The sequence below is a fragment of the Canis lupus genome, chromosome 6, assembly GCF_011100685.1.
Source record: "Canis lupus familiaris isolate Mischka breed German Shepherd chromosome 6, alternate assembly UU_Cfam_GSD_1.0, whole genome shotgun sequence".
NCBI lineage: Eukaryota > Metazoa > Chordata > Mammalia > Carnivora > Canidae > Canis > Canis lupus.
This window is the reverse complement of record NC_049227.1, coordinates 22,984,034-22,999,534: the sequence shown is the minus strand read 5'-3', so window position 1 is coordinate 22,999,534 and position 15,501 is coordinate 22,984,034.

Below are 15,501 nucleotides of genomic sequence, written 5' to 3'. Positions count from 1 at the left end.
ATAGTACATATGAGCCTCCATAAATGGTGTGCACAGGCTCCCACAAATGGCATTTGCAAACCCCTGCCGACAATATGTGAGTATTAGCAACAGGCTTGTTTCTGCAGGTTTGGGCGAACACAAGCTGGCACACTTCAAGACACTGTCCTGGGGAAAATAAACAGGAGGCTCTTGGCCCTTGCCCTGACTATGTGGAATGGGGAAAAGGCACACAATCCCAAGACTTCCCCTCCAAAGAAGGAACTAAAGGGAACGAAAAGAATGAAGAAAAGCAATCCTTGAAGAAATAATGATTTTCAAAAATCAACAAGAAAATTAATCCTGAGATTCAGAAAGCATAAATCCAAAAAGTTGTTTTAAATCCACACCTGTGGGATGCCTGGGTGGCTCAGTGGCTGAGTGTCTGCCTTTAGCTCAGGTCATGATCCCGGGATGGAGTCCCATATCAGGTTCCCTGCAGGGAGCCTGCCTCTCCCTCTGCCTATGTCTCTGCCTCTGTGTGTGTGTGTGTCTCTCATGGATAAGTAAATAAAAATCTTTAAAACAAATAAAAATAAATAAATCTACACCTGTACACGTCACACAGAAACTGAATAATATGCAAACTACTCCTGCCCTGACTCAACCCACCAATAATAAAGATCTTAAAAGTAGCCAGAAATAAAAGTCAAAGGAATAGAAATCTGAGTAGAAATACTTCTCAATGGAAATTTATAGACAATAGACTGAGATCTCAAAGTGCTAATAGAAAAGAAATGTCAACTTAGAATTATATACCTAGCTAAACTATCATTTTCTAACAAGAGTAAAATAATGCCATTTCATACAAATAGAATAAAATAATGTCTTCATTAAGGAATTAACAAAGGGAGTATTTGAGGAAGAAAGAAAGTTAATCCCAGAAGAAAGTTCTAAAATGCACAAAGAAATGTTCCTAAGTCAGGTCTGCAGATTTGGTGGTCCTACATAAATCTTTTTTTTTTTTTTCAGTTTTTTAATTTTGGTCCTACATAAATCTGGCTAGAATCATAAGAGCATAAGGAAGACATCACAATGGCACCATAAAGCAGGGATGGGCAGATGTTCCTTTTGAAAATGTTAAAATGTGAAGATGCTCTCCCTCTAAAACATACTGGTCCAGAAAACCTTTTGCCACCATAACATTAGAAAGTCTCTTCTGGAGGATGCTCCAGAGCTCCCTTCATTGCCTCCATGGTACTCTTCCCTCTGGATGAACCCAACCTACAACTTTATCCTCCTCCAAAGCTACAGAGCTGTTAATTTTTCACATAATCCTTCAAATCCATATGCCAGCTTTCTACTCAACTGATAGCAATTCTGGATAAAAAAGGCATTTCATTTTAGATTTTTGAAAGGAGAAAGGTCATACTCAATGGAAAATAAAAGGAAGGAAATCTCATTTTACACCTCATGCTTCATATATGTTCCATCTCTTAAAATGGTCTTTCCCTCTTTTTGCCATGTGCAAACTCCTACTCATCCCTCAAGACCCAAATCAAGCATAAGTTCTGTCAAATATTTCCTGACTCCCTCTACACTATCACTATACCTTATATGTAATTTTTCAGGTTTTACCATTATTTCTATATGTCTGTCTTCATCACTAGACTGTGAACTTCCTAAAGACAAGAAGTACTTTTTTCTTTATCTCTGTATTCCCAATTCCTGGAACAGCATCTGACGCATACTAGGTATTTGTTCACTTGTATTTATTGAATAGGTAGATGGCCTCCATGGATCTTCAAATAAAGTTATCCAAGAGATACAGACTATTCAATCACTAGGTAATCAGGTCCCACATCCGTATTCTGGATCCTGAGAGAAGTCTAGCTCACAAAATGTAAATCCCCAGTAAATAAGGAACTAAAGCTCAGCAGTGTGATTATATTGAAGTCCCCATAGGATCTGGGGTCAAATATCCGTGACATGGACCTAATGCAAAACTGAGCCCTGGAACTGCAAAAAATACCAGAGGGCTCTTGGACCTTGTCAACTGCCATGGTCCTGGAACATTTATTGAGAAATTTACTTATCAGGGTTGGTGACCTCCAGATTTGGATTTGTCTGCCTGCTTTCTAAGCTGCTCATTAATCTGCAGGACATTCTCTGAGCCTTGATCATTTCTGCCTTATTAGCATATCATTAATTTCTATGTAAAGCAGGGGTCACAGACCATCACTGTGACATAATAATTCTCTGAATGTAGGAAATGGAATCATTTAAATTTCTGAACAGAAATGAGAAGATATGTCTCCAAAAACGTGGTTCAGTGATAACAGAACAGGAAGCATCCTTGAGTAAGAAATGGCATTTTGTTGGGTAGGGAAGAGAATGTTAAAAATTCCAGGCAGGGGCCCTTTTTAGGTAAATTTCCAGAAAAGGCAAATCTACAGACGGAAAGTAGATTAGTGGTTGACTGGGGTCGGGGGTGGGGGGTGGGGAAGGGGATTAAGTATAATGGGGCTCAAGGGGTCTTACTGAGTGATGGAAATTTTCTAAAACTAGTTTATGGTGACGGATGCACAGCTCTACCAAATTACTAAACAGCACTGAATCACACACTTAAAACAGGTGAATTTTGTGTATGATATGTAAATGATCCCTCAGTAAATTGGGAGTTTTTTGTTAACAGTTTTAATATTAGCATATCAAAGCCAAAACAAAGTTTGGTCAGATACCACTGGTAGCAGCTCTGTAATAAGCCACCTCAAGAATTAAGGAGACTGAGGGGTGCCTGGGTGGCTCAGTTGATTGGGTGTCTGACTCTTGATTTTGGCTCCAGTCATGATCTCAGAGTCATAGGATGAGCCCTGCAACAGGCTCCCTGCTCAGCAGGGCGTCTGCTTGAAATTCTCTCCCTCTGTTCCTCCCCCCAACTGGTGCTCTCTCTCTACATAGATAAATCTTAAAACAAAACAAAAAGAATTAAGGAAACTGAGATCAGAGAGGACTTTAAAAATTTGCAATAGAATGTTCACTCCAGTGCAATTGTTTGATTTTTCCATTATAGAAAATGTCAAGCATATAGAGAGAAAGGAGGTTATAACAAACCTCCATGTACACAGAACCCATCTTTAACAATGATCCAACTCGTAGACAATTTTATGTAATCTAAAAGCCCATCTACTCCATCCTACCCACCACATTAGACTTTACAGCACCATATTTATTAAATGTCGGACATATACTAATGAACACCATGCAGTACAATAAGCCCCCATAAACCTACCTTCTAGCTTCAAGAATTATCAATACACGGACACCTGGGTAGCTTAGTGGTGGAGCGTCGGCCTTCAGCCTTCGGGGTCCTGGGATCGAGTCCCACATTAGGCTCCCTGCATGGAGTCTGCTTCTCCCTCTGCCTGTGTCTGTCTCTCTCTTTGTGTGTCTCTCATGAATAAGCACACAAAATTTTAAAAAATAATTATTAATACATGACCAGCTTGTCTTATCTCTATCCCTCTCGCTTTCCCTATCCCTGTCTTATTGGTAGGCATACCTTAGACATCAAATCATTTCATCAATAAATATTTCATTAAGTATCTCAAAAGGTGAGGACATCATTATTTTAACATAGACACAGTACTATTAGCATATCCCAACAAAATTAATGGTGTTTTCCTGATATCACTAAATATCCAGGGTTCAGATTTCCAATTTTACCATAAATATCAAAAACACATATTTTTAAGAGTTTATTTTAATCAGGATGCAGTGAAGGTTCACACACTTCTATTTACTGACATGTGTCTCATTTCTTTTAGTCTGCAGGCCCTCCCCACCCCCCGCCCCATTTCTCTCTCATTTTCCTTGCAATTTCTTTGCTGAAGAAACCAGGTCATTTGTCTGCAGACTTTCTCAGTCTAGGTTTTGCAGCACTGTTTTTAATAACAAAGCACTGGAACCAGTAGACATCATCCATCGAAAGAAGTCAGTTAAATAAATGAGAATATAACCATGTAATGGAATTCATAAGAACTGTGCAATTAATTTACATCAAACAGAAAGATATAACAAATGTTTATTAAATATATACTATGTGCCAGGTTCTATTCCAGATGTTAGAGATAAAGCAGTGAATAAAATAAAATCTCTGCACTCTGAAAGCCTGTATTTGAATGCAAGATTACAGACAAACACATAAATCATTAAAATGGATAGAATGTCAGATGGTGCTACCTGGGATGGAGAACAATACAGCAGGAAAAAGGAATAAGGATTGTGAGGAAATGGGAAAGGAAGAATGTAGTTTCACATGAGATAGCCAGAGAAGGCTCTCATGAGGTGACATAAGAACATAGACCTGACAGAGGTGATCAGAGAGCAAGTTATACAGATAAATGGGAGGAAAAAATCCAAGGCAGAGGCAACAATCAATGCAAAGGTCCTGTGGTGACAGTGTGCCTGGTGTGTTAAAGGAATGGCAGGGAAAGGACGCCTGGGTGGCTCAGTAGTTGAGCATCTGCCTTCGGCCCAGGGCATGATCCTGGAGTCCCTGGATCAAGTCCTGCATCAGGCTCCCTGCATGGAGCCTGCTTCTCCTTCTGCCTATGTCTCTGCCTCTCTCTCTCTCTCTCTCTCTCTCTTTGTGTCTCTCATGAATAAATACATAAAATATTTTTTAAAAAATTTAAAAAGGAATGGTAGTGAAGCTAGGTGGATGCAGTGAGCCAAGGGGTAGGAGATGCTGCTTAACAGGTATCTAGACCCCGATAGTGCAGGGCTTTACAGGCTATCACAAGGATGTTAGCTTTTACTCTAGGTGATATGGAGCCATGGAAGAGGTTCCAGCTGAGAAGTAACAAGATAATGCAACAGTAGTAAGACAGCAGGAAGATAAATTTAAAAACTTGCTATACTTGCTAGACAATTTCTCCATCACCATATCAGTTCCTGCAGATGACCCTACAGGCTGATGACCAATTATCTTTCATTTGTCAGAGAGGGGACAGTACAAGAGCCCCTAAGGCCCTTCTGCTGAGGCTCAGAGCAAAGAGGTTTAGGTTGGGTGAAGTTTATTCGGAAGAAGTTCCTCCAGAAGGGTTGATTCTGTGGCAAAAGCCCCACTTTCTGTGGTCTAGCCTGGGTGCTAGCAATCTCTTTCTCTAAATGCCCTTAAGCAAACTATAGCCTGTTCCAGACACATTTTTGTAAATAAAATTTTACTGGTACGAGGCCATGCCCATTCATTGGCATATCTTCTAGGGCTGCTTTCAGCTAAGAAGAATTGGGTAAATTTGTTAAAGATCTTATGACCTCAAGGCCTAAAATATTTACTATTTGGCCCATTACAGGTAAAGTTTGCCCAGCCCTGTCCTAGAGAAACCAAGTCTCCTAAAGCCCAAAGGTCCAACCAGTAAGGTGGTTCTGGATCCTTGTAGAGTCATCGCCATTCTAAGGGGCTTCTTCCATTGGTCTAAGTGGATTTCCTGAGATGGGTGGTAGATGCCCAGAGCCCTTCTGCTCTCCCTTCCTTTTTTCTTCCTCTGAGAACTGGGGTGAGTGGGCCTGCCTCATGTACCACCCTTCCCCCACACCCAGAGTGAGCCCCCATACAACACAGGATGCCTTTGTGGGTTCATGAACAGCCCTGAGCTCAGATCCCACCTCTGCCACTGCTTACTTGTCACCTTATGCAATGTCTCTGGGACTTGGGCTTCTCAACTGCAACACAAGGCTGACAGGCAGCCCAGGTGGCTCAGTGGTTTAGCGCCGCCTTCAGCCCAGGGTGTGATCCTAGAGACCTAGGATCGAGTCCCATGTCAGGCTCCCTGCATGGAGCCTGCTTCTCCCTCTGCCTGTGTCTCTGCCTCTCTCTCTCTCTCTCTCTCTCTCTCTGTGTGTGTGTGTGTCTCTCATGAATAAATAAATAAAATCTTTAAAAAACAAAAACAGGGCTGACAGTAGCTGGTCCAAAGACTGCTGAGAGTTACATGGGATGGTGGGTGTGGAGACTGCGCACAGCACCTAGCCCTACTGTGTCAAAGCACACTGGCCATCACCACTGATGTGGGTGGGTTTCCTACTCCATTTACAGTTCCACTTGTATGCAGCTATAGACACTTCACCCCTGACTGGATCTAGTAATTACAGGGCTTTATGGGCTGTTGTCGTCACTATATCATTATCATTATCACAGAGCACAAGTGTCATTAGAGGAGCCCTGTGATCCTAGGCACCAGTGGACATCTCATGCTTTCCTGGCAACACTTTTTGGATAAAATCATCCCATCCCCTGTCGCAGTCCATGTAGCTTGAGTGGGGCTGACAGGAATTGTGGAGATGAAATGAGATGACCTAACATGACCTCAGTCTGGCCAAAGCAGGCAGAGATCCAGGAACTTCCCAAGAATTGAGCCATTTCCCAGCAAAGACTTTGCATTGCATTGGCCAATTTAAGAAATATCCATTCCTGTGTGGACACAGGCTAGAAGCAGCCTCTTCCTCTGGCTACCGCACAATTGGGTTTTCAGAGTCTCTTGGCCACTGTGTAGCCATCATTCCTCTGATCTCTGACCCTCACCTTGGGTGCTCACTTTCATATTCATATCACACTTCCATTCTTGCAGAGTCAGAGAAGTTTCTGGGGCCAAAAGTATCAATAGGGGACCCAACACTACTCCTAGACTCAAACTGCATTAGCTCCGAGGTGTAAACAAAAGCTGCCTTTATGTGTCCTTAAAGGGGGGGAGACTGTTTGGATGTGCTAATGACAAGGTGGGTACAGTGATTAAATTGGCTTCCCCAAAGGCTGAGCAGAATAATAGCTGTGTTTCAAAGCTGCCACTCCCTTCATTAAGTGACGAAAGGAAGCAAATGAAAGAAGGGTATATGGAAGCATCTTCTAGGAAGATGGAGAGCTCCTCCTTTCCTATGCCTCATTACTGTATCTAGAATAGAAGCTAAAAGGAAGAAATTGTTCAGTAACAACAAAAGAAAGTCTTTGGTAAGTGGCAGTGCAAACTTAGACAACCTGCCATATGACAAAGACAGGCTATTCTTGTTGGAGGTGTATGGAAATAGAGCGATAGCCACGTTTTTCTGTCCGGCGTACTGTCAACCTGTTTGACAAAAGCACCATGGTATCTTTTGTAGAACCACTCTCCCTCCTTGGCCCCCTCTCCTCCCTATTAACCTATAAGTCCCTGAGGTTTGGTTGGGGGGAGGCATAGGCCACTCCTCTGCCCCAGGGATGGGCAAGTAAGCCAGGCCTGGTCAATGAGGGCACTGCATGTCCTTATCCACAGCGATGCGTTCAGAGGTGAGCAGAGAGCCCATGCTGTACCAATCAGAGACACCAAATGCCATCCCGAGGGCTTTGGCTAGAATGATTGGGCAAAAGTTTTTCTCTTTGTCCTAGATATGCAAGCTAGTTGGATGCAGTCTGGAACCACAGAGGGACTGTCATGGCCACCACCTGAGGAGGGTCTGCCTAAAAATGAAATTGACCTAGACAGTCCAGCAGAGCCAAGAGACAGAGACAAGTCCTGATGACTTTGAGGTCCTGCACCCAGTCATGTCTAGAGCTAACTGTACCCCTGACCTTTGTTCATAAGCTAATAAATTCTTTTTCCATTGCTTAAATCAAGAGTTCTGCTTGATGCAAGTATCTGCCAGCCACCAAGAAATTAGGTAGGGGTGTTTTCTCCATCTAACCTGTGGGAAATCTCTTTTTGAGCATTTAAATATCCTTGTTTTTTGTTTTTTGTTTTTTTGCCACTGGAAATTGAATATGTGAAATTTTTTTCTTCTCCTTTGGCATTCTCTAATAAAAAGAAAAATGGACTAGGGAGGAACATTCCTTGACATGGTACAAATGAAGATCTATGTAATCAAAATAAGTCATTCGGTTTGATAAGAAACTCATCAAAATTCCAAAAGAGTCTTGGGGAAAAGGCAAAAATGATATGCAAATGCCAGAGGGAATGAATATATGAGCCTAAGCATCCCCTCAGTGCCTGGATCACTAAACAGCCTGATCACTCAGCAGCAGTTTGTCAGAGGGTTCCCAGGGCACACAAGGTGACAGCTTCCCACGTGAGATGCTAAGGAGGACCATCTCCATCTTGGGGAACAGGTTTCCTTGGTTGCCTTGCTTCTTGTGTCTCTCCTGTCACTTTTCATGGGATATGGGTTATAGGAGATGGTGGGGAGGTCTGGAGAATGGACTGGGAGAGAATGGTTAACATTTTTCTATGTAAAAATGATTGTTAGCTTTATGCAAGTTCTATTGGATATATATCCCTTTGAGCCCGGCCTACCCTATGGCATGTCTGATTTCCAGGATGCCAGATAGCATCATGAGGCCCATAGAGTTTGTTAAAATTCTTTAAGCCAGAGTAGTATCTGTCCTTTCTCCATATGGCCCAGAGGGCCAGGCAGCCTCACTGAGTAAGCAGGGAAGAGTCCTGGTATTTCCACCAACTAACACACAAATTGGTGAACACCAACATCATTTGGCCAGTCCAGATCTTTCCTATCCTTTCTCCTTGCCTACTCCTTTCCCCACCCCTGCACTGCACATCCCACTGCCCCTACCTCCCACCAGTAATCATTTCTGGAGTGAATAGTTGTTCACTGTTGACCTGTAAACTCCAAAATCACCATTCCCAGATTGTGTATCAGTTTTTCCCACAGAGATGGGCAATCCTTAGGAGCTCACCCTCCCTACACATAAGAAAGCAACCATACTAAAATCTCTCTTCTCCAGGGCCACAAATAACTTATTCACATGGTAGCCATAGTAATCATCCATGCAACCACAAACTTTTTTTTGAGCATCTATTTTGTGGCAGCGCTCAATGAGGCACAGAGCTAAAAATGTAAACCAAGCTTATCTCTGCCCTCAAGGAGTTCATAGAAAAACTAAGCAAATAGAAAGAGCATGCCACTCATATAAAATCATCAACTGTCACCAACCAGAATTCCAAATGAAGCTGAGTTCCCAGACTATACACCTGTCTCTTTCCAGCTACTTCTATGTGCCCTGGTCCATCATTGTTAGGCTCTCTCCCTGGCTCTGGCCCTGGCCCTGGCCCAGCCCACCTACCCACTCCTTCCTCTGTCTGCATATTTGGGTCAGTTCCATTTCCCTCAGGTCCTACACCAATCCTGAAAAGTCTTTCTGCAGCACTGACTTTTCTGAACCCAACATCTGCAGCAGTACCCGCAGCCTCTTTCTCCTGCACCCATTTCTCCTCCTGGAACACAGCATTAGTCACAGACCCAAATCTGGAATCTGGGAACCAAAGAGCTCACTCCTGGGCTCTCTCCTTACATCCTGACTCCTTCTCCACCACGCTGATCTGAAATCTGATGCCAAGGGACAACTGCTGGGCATGTACTATGCCCTGAGCCATAACCTGAACCTTCCCCGTTTTTATCTGCGGCCCTCCTGCCTTCCTCCCTTGCTCTGCTATCATCCTAGCAACAGAAGCACAGAGCCCATTCAAGGAATAGCTTCCTCTGGAGAAACAAACGGGACTGTCCAGTGAGTAATCCTAGTTCAGGTTTGCTGACAGTAAGCTAGACGGAGGGGAATGTCCTCTGCTTTCAGAGGCAGGACTGTAGCACATACCAGCTTTGTCAAGGGTTCCAGGAACAAGAAACTGGTGGCCATATGCCATTCCTACACATCTAGCATCTAGACCTTGATTGCCTGTGCCAGAGCCTTATATTCTCCCCCAGCACAAGGCCATTTATACAGGGTGCTATAAAAAGGTAAAGACACAGGGCCAGGCTCTTCCCCCACAGTACAGCCCCACATTATGAAAAAACACTGGGGAATGATGAGAGAATGGGGGAAGGGTATTGCTTGCTTCATCTCCTGGCTCTTGACTTGGAAGTTTCCCTAACTAAGCGTACTTCTCACCATGTCATGGAGCATTTACCCCCACTCAGTTGGCCCCAATTTCTCTTAGAGTCTACCAGTTTTCTAGGGCCACTGTAACAAAGTACCAACAAATGTGTGGGTTCAAACAACAGAAATCTATTGTCTCACATGGTTCTGAAGGTTAGAAGGTCAAAATCAAGGTGTCAGTAGGTCCATGCTATGATGGCTCTAGGGGAGAATCCTTCCCAGCCTTACGTACTTTCTGATGTTCCTAGTGTTCCCTGGCATTCCTTGGCCTATAGATGCATCCCTTCAGTTCCATGGCCACATTCTCCCTGTGTATCTTATCATCGTCTTCCCTCTGGGCATTTCTGTCTCTGTGTTCAAACTGCCCCTTTTTTATAAGGACACTGGTTATCCTGGATCATGGCCTACCTAATGACCTCCTTGTAACTTGATTACTGTTATAAAGGCCCTGTTTCCAAATCAGGCCATACTCTGAAGTATTAGGGGTTAAGACTTCAACATATCCTTTTGGGTGTTCACAGTTCAACTCATAACAAGAAGTGTCCCTGACAAGACCCACCTTCTTCCCAAATGTATCACCATCTCTGTCTCTCTCACCCCTGGGTCTCATCTGCCTGTGGGGCCCCAAGACTTCATGTGAGCTGCCCCAGGACACACACTAGGTAGGGCCCACTGCAGGTGCACTGGGACACTTAGTGTCTGTCCCATCATCCCAACTGTCCATCTTCATAATCTGGCCAGACTCCAGTCTGAGTATTTGAATAGTTAATGCTAACTATTGTGAGATTACTGGGATAGGCAGGTGAATAAACCTTAGAGTGTTCTAGTCAACTGTCTACTGTATTCAGCATTTGTTGAGTGCCATAAATAAGTCACTAAGATCTCAAATATGGGAAATACAGGGAACCATCCAAAGCCTTGATGCATGCAAAGTTTCCTTAAGCTACCTCTTTTGATGAATGGGGTGCCTCCCTGCCACTTAACATGAAAGGTAGGTTATTCAAATGATGTGAAGAATGGCTGAATGGGCTGGTGACTCATTAAACACTGTTCAAATACACACAACTCCTTTGAGTTTGCTGGGGACATCATAGTCTTATTCTCCTTGTGTAGACAGTATCATGACATCAATGAAACTTCAGAGGTGTTGTGATTCATTCTGTTCTCTACTTTTCGGTGTCTAACCCTGGAGTCCAAAGGGACAAGTCACAGCATTTTGTCACAGATTATTTCTTCTTTCCATTCCAGCTGCTTCTCCCTTTCCTAAATCAATGGGACCCTTTCCACCCCTACCCGGTCACCTGTCTTCATCCAGCTGGGATAGGACTGGTAAAACCCCAACAGCTGTGAGTCTAAGAACAAGGAGTGGGAGAGACATAAGCCATTCCAGCTGGGTGGAGAGTCTGGCACGAGGATAGATTTGAAATTGTCCAACCCTTAATTGATAATCCTTGTCAAGGGCCTTATGTTTGGCATCCCCTTTCTTATTCTGTTCAATTACTCATCCATTAAAAGACACATCAAATGTTTTACCAAATAGGGTTGAACTCTACTTTGAAACCCATGATTTTTCTCAATTATTCCTCTTCCTTCTGGTTCCTTCCTCCAGCCTATGAATTCTAGGTATCATGTCTGGAAGGCATGCAGCAAAAAAACACATTGAATTTCCCCCAAAATTTCCATCTTATAAAAATACTCCCACCTTGGAGTACTATGTGCCAGGACTCCAGATCTGCGATGCTCAACACTCACTTACATTCTGCTTCTCAAAGAGAGGAGGGCACCCAATGGCTAAGCATATTTGAAACTTATTAAGTCATTCTTACTCATTCCCCATACCTACATTTCTGGGAGCTTGGCTACGGCCTCCCCACTCTGACGCAAAAAAACATTTCTATTAACCCTTCTGTGGAGTCTACATTGAGAATTTCCCAAATAAAGAAAATTCTTAGGTATAATTTTTTCCTGCTAAATTCAATTCAAATACCATCTATTAAACACATGTGTTGAGCATTATGGAAGGCAGACAAATGGGGAAATCTTAGTGCTGGCCCTCTGGGAGGCCAATAAATTGAGAAGGAGATGTGAAAATATACAAATAAGTGATATAGAGCAGATTCTGATAAATGCTATTCAAGGGGTGGGTAGCAGATGCCAGGTGGGCTGCCCATTTCTTCCCTTTGTGCCTTCATTCCTCCAGCTGCCAAGAGTGTTAGTTGCAGTCAGCTCCCAGCTGATTTGCAAAGGCATTTTAGGTATTTATTCAACTGATGCTTATTGAATACCTGTTCTAACCTGACACTGTTCTAGGCACTAGGGATACAGCAGCTAACAAGACTCATCTGGTCTTTGCTCTCATGTGCAAGTCAACAAACAAGATGTTTTTAGCCAGTGATAAGTGCTAAGAAAATAAAATGATAGCAGCTAAGACTATGAATGGAATGACAGAGAAGGGCTCCTTTGGGCAGGGTGGTCTTCCCCCAAAATATCGAATGGGTAGGCCAGGTGCAGATTTGGGGGAAGAGGGTCCAAGTGGAGGAAGTGGCAATGCAAAGACCCTCAGACAGCACTGAGACAGGTGTGTTTAATGAAGAGAATGAAGAACTGAGAGTCAATCCAGGAGAAAGCCTGGGGGAAAGGGGCGGCCAGGTCATGTAAGGCCTTAAGGTTAGGTGTTTGGATTTTATTCTAGGAAAGATGGAAAGGCACTGGCAGATTTAGAGCTGGGAGGGATATTTTCTGCAGTTTAGAAAGATGGTTCTGGTTGTTAGGTGCAGAAGTATGGAAGCAGGAAGCCTGTGACAAAGTTACATCACATTGCATGGTGAAGGGGACAGACACCCGGACTGAGCAGGTGGCAGCAAGGGCAGAAAGAACTGGATGGATCCTGAACACAGATTAAAGACAGCACAAACTACTAACATCCTGCTTAGCTATGGGTAAGAAGAAGAAGCAAAGAGACCAAGGATGACTTCCAGATCTGGGGCTTCAGCAACTGGATGGTAGTGATGCCATTTTCTATGAGGAGGAGGGATGAGTAGGCAATCTATGGGTAGACATTAGATGAAAAGGATTCCAGGCCAAGGTAATCTGAAGCCATTGAGATAGGAGAATCAGCGCATATCCAAGAATCCCCTACTAGTCTAATGCAGTTGGAACATAAGGTGTGTGTGGGTGGGAAGGAGCAGTAGAATAAGGCATTCAACAGGACAAGGAAGAAAGAGAGAAAACCAGGTTTCAAAGAGGAAGATAGTTGAGTCTGCCACTGGGCATTTTAAGTGGGACGTGACTGAGTGGCCTATTGGTGGATGGAAAGTGCTGTTGGCTATTAAGAGCACTCACCTGGAGTTCCAGAGAGAAGCAAGGGCTCCATAGACTCATGGTGGTTGAAGCTATTGGCTGGGTGAGATCACACAGGACAGGGCTAAGAATGGAGTCCCAGAGAACAGTATTTAAAGGCTGGGGAGGAAGGAGGTGCAAAAGGGAGCCTTCAGGGTCAAGGACCATCAAGAGAGCTCAGGATAGTCCTGACAGCCAGAAAAGGAGAGAAAGATTTTTGCAAAGTAACAGCTTCCTTAAATAGCCACCCACCCTCCTTTGCAGTTTAAAGTCTAACAGGTGTGGCCTCAGGGTTCCACTCTTCTTAAACTCCTACAGGAAGAGCCTCCTGCACCTTCAGCCAGAGTCTGGGTCTCAGTGGCCAGAGAGTATTCCCGGGGACCAATACCTCCCTCCCAAAACCTCATTGCTTCTTGCTTTATCTTCTCCCCTTGCCTCATTTCTCACAACAGCAAGGCTATGGCTTGGAATCATTGCCATTGGAAGCTAAGGTTAGTAGAAAGCCACTTAAAGGCAGTGGTTCTCAACTCTGCATGCAGATAAATCACAGGAGAGATTGTCAAACTGCAACCCCAACCCCAGAGATTCTGACTTGGAAAGTGAGAGAGAGCTGAAACCCATGAGTCTGCTTTTCTAACAGGACCACATTTTGAGTTACACTGCCTTAAGGCATCCTAGATTGCCATGCTGACTTCTTGCAGGCAAGCCTCTGGAGTTGTATTAAATAACAAAAGTAACAGCATATATTTATTGAGCTCTTACTATGTGCTACTCACTGCTAAATGCTTCCTTTGCATTATTTAATCCTAAAACAATATTCTGAGGGAAGTGGGATTATTAGTCTCATTTATTCTCATGGAAAGATGGAGTAACTTTCCAAGGTCACACTGTTTTGGCCGCCCTAAGGTTCCTCCCTCTGAGGCGGTCCTCCCTCTGAGCCTGTGACTTTAACCAATGCTTATATCAACTGCCCAAGTGGATGGGACTTGCCAAGAACTCAGCACACTGAGGACTATGCCAGCCCTGCTGGGTGTCCCTGAAACCTCTTGTTACAGAGAATGGCCATCTGTCCACCGAAATGATGGTTCTCTCCCATTCCCTTCAACTGACACACTTACCAGGTGGAATTCACAATATACCTCTGCAGACATAGCAAAATTTCTACTCTGCACATGGGGAAAATGTAAAAGAAACTTGACGCAACTATAAATCACAACTTACAGGCAGCCCAATAATTTCCAACTATCACAGTTAAGAAAACAACACCATGGCAATAATCCATCACTATGAACTATGGCCAAGATGAGATAGTCTGCAGGTTACGTGTAATTCTTAACACACTAACTATGATGTAAGGGAGTGAGAATAATGCATAATGCGTGCAATCTTATGCCCATTCTAATTTTAGGAGCTGGAAGGTAAATCACTTGAAAACTGTCTCCACATTGGGTTGACATCTGTGTTTTTGCCTGCCTGGTATCCTTTCTACCTCCAATTCAGCCAATAAGCACACACACCCCAACTTCCTAGTGTGGTTGGGGTAGAGTCAGTTCCAGGCCAGTTCCTGCTCATAGTGGGTGTGTGTCCCTGATGTGGCCAATAAGAACACAATATGCCCCAGCCTATTGGTTCTAGATTGGTCACCAGACTCAATCAGAGCCAGTCAGACTCCATGCAGGGACTTTAGTCAGAACTGCTGAGAAACAAGGATCTCTCCTGCCTCTTGTCCTGGAAGCTGGGAGGAGGCTGGCCTGGAGCTGCTGAGGTCTACACAGAGGATGATCACATAATTAATCATCCAAATTGGGACATTTTGAGAGTAGAAGGAGATACTGTCAGTAATTATACTGGACAGCAGGCAGGCATGGGGGCTATCTCAGGTGAGAGAAACTGAGTCCAGCTGGCAGTTTCATTTTTAAAATATTTTTTAAATAGACTTTATTTTTAGAGCAGTTGTAAGGTTCATGGCAAAGTTGAGTGGAAAGTACAAAGTGTTTTCTTGTACCCCTACCCCACCCTCAGCCTTCTTCACTGTCAATATCCTCCACTAGAGTGGTGCACTTGTGACTGTTGATGAACTTACACCCCAACACATCACTACCACCCAAAGTCCACAGTTTACATTAGAGGTTCACTCTTGGGTTGTACATCCTATGGGTTTGGACAAAAGCACAATGACACATACCCACCATTACAATATCATACAGAATAGTTCTGACACTTCAACAAATCCCTGGGCTCTTGCCATTCATTCCTCCATCTCCCAACCCCTGGCCCCCACT